Below are 5,753 nucleotides of genomic sequence, written 5' to 3'. Positions count from 1 at the left end.
AGAGGGCTTCCCTGACAGCTCAGTTGGTAAAGAATCCGCCTGCAATGCAGGAGACCCTGGTTCAATTCCTGGCTCGGGAAGATCCGCTGGAGAAGGGAAAAGCTACCCACTCCAGTATTCTTGGGCTTCACCTGTGGCTCAGCTGGTAAAGAATTCGCCTGCATTGCAGAAGACCTGGGTTCAATCCCTGGGTTGAGATGATCCCCTGGAGAAGGGAAAAGCTACCCACTCCAGTATTCTGGCCTGGAGAATTCCATGGACTAGGGAAAAGCTACCTACTCCAGTATTCTGGCCTGGAGAATTCCATGGACTGTATAGTCCATGGGGTAGCAAAGAGTCGCACACGTCTGAGCGACTTTGCTGTCCTCGTTAGAATAGTGGTGACGATCCCCGCCTGTCATGCAGGAGACCAGGGGTTAGATTCCCCGACAGTGAGGCAACGTGCCCTTGTGCTTGCTTTGGCAGCACATACACGACTTCCCAGGTGGCTCAGACGGTAAAACGTCTGTCTACAATGCGGGAGACCCGGGTTCAATCCCTGGGTTGGGAAGAGCTCCTGGAGAAGGAAATGGCAACCCACTCCAGTGTTCTTGCCTGGAAAACCCGATGGACGGAGGAGCCTGGCAGGCTACAGTCCATGGCGTCGCAGAGTCGGATACAACTGAGCAACTTCACTTTCACTTTCATACTAAAATTGGAATGGTACAGAGAAGATTAGCATGGCCCCTGCACAAGTATGACATGCAAATCTGTGAAATAGTCCATATTTTTTGGTGCTTCCCTCATAGCTCAGTTAGTAAAGAATCCACCTGCAAGGCAGGAGCTGCTAAGTTGCTTCAGCCGTGTCTGACTCTGTGCGACCCCATGGACTGCAGCCCACCAGGCTCCTCCGTCCATGGGATTTTCCAGGCAAGAGTACTGGAGTGGGGTGCCATGCCAGGCAGGATACCCCAGTACAATCACTTGGTCCCAACGATCCGCTGGAGAAGGGATAGACTACCCACTTCAGTACTGATAGAAGTGGTTGAATTTAAGATATTTGTAAATTAAAATTAACAGAACTTGATGAACTGAACATGGACTGGAGGTTCAAAAAAGGATTCTTATATTTCTTCAATTGGCTATATAGTGAAGCCATTTTGAAAAGGTAAGGAATGAAAGACAAAAGGAGTGGGAATTTGAAGATGATGAGTACAGTTTTGGACATGCTGCTTTGGGATTATGTTTAGAAATATCAAGCAGAACTGACTACAGATAGAAATTTAAGAATCAAAGGCCAAAAAAAAGGAAAAAAAAAGAATTAAAGGCAGATAACTGAAGCCTGGGGTAGGGATGAGATCTTCTAAGAGAAAGACTATTTTTCAATTAAAGTAAAAATTTTAAAAAGAGCAATTAATTTTAATGCCTTTTAGAGAAAAGGGCACATGTAGTGTATCAAATTCTCATCAGTCTTCTGATGTCAAACACAATAATCATTTTAATGTATTACCTTAACGGACTATCATAATCACCTTATGGGGTAGGTCCTATCATTATTCTCATGTTACATATGAAGAAGCTAAGGAGATTCTTTGTGACCCCATGGACTGTAGCCCACCAGGCTCTTCTGTCCGTGGGATTTTCCAGGCAAGAAGACTGGAGTGTGTTGCCATTTCCTTCTCCAGGGGATCTTCTCGACCCAGGGATCAAACCCATGTCTCCTGCATTGGCAGACGGATTCTTTACCATCTGAGCCACCAAGGAAGCCCTTACAGAGAATAAGCATTGCATATTTATAGTAATAATGTAGGAACAAATGATGAAGCTTTGAAACAAACTATGAGTAGAAAAAAGATTTCAAGAAAATCAAATGAGTTTAGTGCTTTGTCCAATGACACAGAAATTAATCTCCTGACCAGTTATCTTAAATTGTTTCATGTTACACAAGTATAATCTGAAACAAGATGTTATCCAACATTAACTCTGTATAGGAACTGGTTTCAGTTTGGCTCACAAGAAGGAATACTTTCTAGAAAGCCATCAATGTCAACAGATTTAGTTTTCTTGAGTTATATGAAAATCTAACTCAGTTTACTAGACTCAATAAGGATGACAGTCAGAGAAGGAAAGTTTACTGAGTGATAAGAATTTATAAATAAAAAGGATCTAGGAAAGCCTTCTAAGTAGATAGCCTTGGGTATTATCTCTTAATCAAGAAATTTTGTTTTATGTCTATAGTCTTTTTTATGCATGTGCTTTTATGTTTGCAATTGTTGATATGATGAGGTCCCCAGAAAGTTTTAGAGTGGAGTCAAGTTAGGTAAAGACATGAGCTTTAAAGTCAAAGGTTCTTTAAACATCTGTATTCCTAGCCCCTGAAAACAGGCTTAATAAGTTAGATTTTAAAATGAAAATAATGAGCAAAATGGGCTTCCCCATAGCAATGCAGGAGACCTGGGTTCAATTCCTGGGTAGGGAAGATCTCCTGGAGGAGGAAATGGCAACCTACTCCAGTATTCTTGCCTAGAAAATCCCATGGACAGAGAAGCCTGGTGGGCTACAGTCCATGGGGTTCCAAAGAGTTGGACATGACTGAGTGACTAAGCACTGAATAGAAAAAGTATTTCCACTATTAGCAATAAGAATGCTTTGGAACCTAGTGGAATGGGGAGAACACAATGTCTCTGAAGAGCAGGAATGCCAGTTTTCTGATCAGATATGAACTTTTAGTCTGTCATGAGAACACAAAAAAGTGATCTTTCTTCCCTTACAGATGTTCATCTCTCAATGACGACCCAAACAAACAACCTTGTCACTTCACTGAACTGCAGTGCAGCTACCTACAGTCTAAACCTCCATGTAATTTTACCTTCTGGATATAACACGAGATTTTTATTTTACTTTGGTCATTTGCAGTTGAAATGACTTGGGTGCCTTATGGATGACTGGTAACCTTACTAGAATGCCCTAAAACATGCTGTGTCAGGCTAAGTTGGGTTTTTAGGTTATAATATGCCTGACAAAAATAAAAAGTGTTATTATACAATATTTAATATTCAAGATATTTAAGTCATTTCATAAAAAGGTAGACATGACTGAAGCAACTGAGCACAAAAATACCCATCTGAACAACAGAGACACTGAGTCTTCAAGTCAGTCCCCAGATTAGAAGGTCTTGGATAAGGTTCTTTAAACTTCTTTATGCCCAGACCCTGCATACAGGAAGAGCCATGTGCAAGTTATCTTTTTTTTTTTTTTATAATATTTAACTGTGTGGATCACAATAAACTGTGGAAAATTCTGAAAGAGATGGGAATACCAGATCACCTGACCTGCCTCTTGAGAAACCTATATGCAGGTCAGGAAGCAACAGAACTGGCCATGGAACAACAGACTGGTTCCAAATAGGAAAAGGAGTACGTCAAGGCTGTATATTGTCACCCTGCTTATTTAATTTATATGCAGAGTGCATCATGAGAAACGCTGGGCTGGAAGAAGCACAAGCTAGAATCAAGATTGCCAGGAGAAATATCAATAACCTCAGATATGCAGATGACACCACCCTTATGGCAGAAAGTGAAGAGGAACTAAGAAGCCTCTTGATGAAAGTGAAAGAGGAGAGTGAAAAAGCTGGCTTAAAGCTCAACATTCAGAAAACTAAGATTATGGCATCTGGTCCCATCACTTCATGGCAAATAGATGGGGAAACAGTGAAAACAGTGTCAGACTTTATTTTTGGGGGCTCCCAAATCACGGCAGATGGTGACTGCAGCCATGAAATTAAAAGACGCTTACTCCTTGGAAGGAAAGTTATAACCAACCTAGATAGCATATTCAAAAGCAGAGATATTACTTTGCCAACAAGGTCCGTCTTAGTCAAGGCTATGGTTTTTCCAGTGCTCATGTATGGATATGAGAGTTGGACTGTGAAGAAAGCTGAGCACCGAAGAATAGATGCTTTTGAACTGTGGTGTTGGAGAAGACTCTGAGAGTCCCTTGGACTGCAACGAGATCCAATCAGTCCATTCTAAAGGAGATCAATCCTGGGTGTTCACTGGAAGGACTAATACTAAAGCTGAAACTCCAATACTTTGGCCACCTCACGCAAAGAGTTGACTCATTGGAAAAGACCCTGATGCTAGAAAGGATTGGGGGCAGGAGGAGAAGGGGACGACAGAGGATGAGATGGCTGGATGGCATCACTGACTCGATGGATGTGAGTTTGAGTGAACTCTGGGAGTTGGTGATAGACAGGGAGGCCTGCGTGCTGTGATTCATGGGGTCGCAAAGAATCGGACACGACTGAGTGACTGAACTGAACTGAACAAATAGATATTGCATAAAGATTAAACAAGTAGGGCAATAATAGTAATAAGAGAGCACAGCTAAATTCAAATAATGATAACTAATTGTAAATACTTTCTTCTTGCTTGCTTATTGTGTGATTGATGAATATATATATTTCAGTTGTCGACTCTGAATTTAAGTACTATTATTACCATTCCCATGTTTACAGTAGGGAAACTAAGGTTTATGGATGTTTACTCACACTCACAAAGCCAGTAGGAAATCAAGTTGACCTAACTCCAAAGTCCAGTCTCTTAACTGATACATTTTGCTGCTTCCTAACTATAAGCCATTAATACTGACGATTTGTCAACTGTATCTCTACCATAGGTAGACATCTAAACGCCAACTGTTTACACAGATTCAGAATTCTTGTTGGAAAAACTGAGTTAATAATCTTTAGATAGACTATTCTTTTCTTGTAGCCTTATAGCATGGTGTCTTAAGAAAGGGGAAATGAAAATGTGAGATAAAGAAAAGAGAGAAGGAAAATGCCAAGGATTATAAGAGAACATATATGATTTAGAGATCACATCCCTTTTGTGGACTAGGATAAAATAATAAGAACAGTGATTAGAATAGTATGCGAAGAGGTTGCTTCAAAGCAAACTCAAAAGGAAAAGATTTTCATCTATAGGGGAAGAGAAGAAAGGAAAAAGGTTTATCAGAGAAGAGAATGTTACTTCAGGTTTAATTTCAGCTTTTTTCAAATTAAGAGGAGAAATAAATGCATTCCTGTTCCAGAAATGAAATACCAGTAATTTTTTTTTCCTTTCCATATGTGGAAAAGAATATTGACACAACATGAAACATGGTGGAATAACCTTACAACACTATATTAAAAAATAACAATAAATGTCCTCTCTTAAAAATATGAGATGCTTGAATGCAATTGAGATTACTAATTTCTTAGAATTGCATGCTTCACTGAAATTTAAAACAATATTTTTAAGAAACGCATGTATTGTACTATTGGCATTAATTGCAATTTTCTAGTCTTTTCGGAAGAGTAGAGCTTTAAAAAGGTGAAACGCCATCTTTCTCCACTCCCTGAACCAGCTTCTCAAACCCCCATTATTACCAAGTCAGTCTCTGAAACCAGAAGAAAGACCTTTTCTTGCAACCTGCTGAAGAGCGCCCTCTAGTGTTATTTTGCAAATGAAATGTGCTCATACATTTTTCTCATGAATTGTACTGTTTATATTGGACTTTAGGTTTTCTTTGGAATGTGGGCCAGAAAAATAAGTGATGCTTTAGAACAATTTTCTGGCTTGTAATGCCAGCTAACTGATACTATCATAATATATTAAGGAGTGAGAAGGTTTTCTTTGTTTAACTTTTATGAAATGAGACACATCTATTTTTAAAATAACAGACTTTTGGTTGAAGGGTCATCTTTTAAAGAAAATAATTTGCAAAAATTTTTC

General features: G+C 39.6%; 1 non-coding gene across 1 annotated transcript; it reads left to right on the top strand.

The window, feature by feature from the left end:
- Nucleotides 1-663: 663 nt before the first annotated feature.
- LOC147353507 (U6 spliceosomal RNA) lies at nucleotides 664-771 on the top strand. The gene has a single exon (XR_015146751.1). It is a non-coding gene; the product is annotated as a U6 spliceosomal RNA (small nuclear RNA).
- The last annotated feature ends 4,982 nt before the right edge of the window (nucleotides 772-5,753 follow it).

Source organism: Bos grunniens, chromosome 18, assembly GCF_055505025.1.
Source record: "Bos grunniens cultivar Pamir isolate PY7600 chromosome 18, Bosgru_T2T1.0, whole genome shotgun sequence".
NCBI classification, from domain to species: domain Eukaryota; kingdom Metazoa; phylum Chordata; class Mammalia; order Artiodactyla; family Bovidae; genus Bos; species Bos grunniens.
This window is presented reverse-complemented; position numbering and strand designations above follow the sequence as displayed.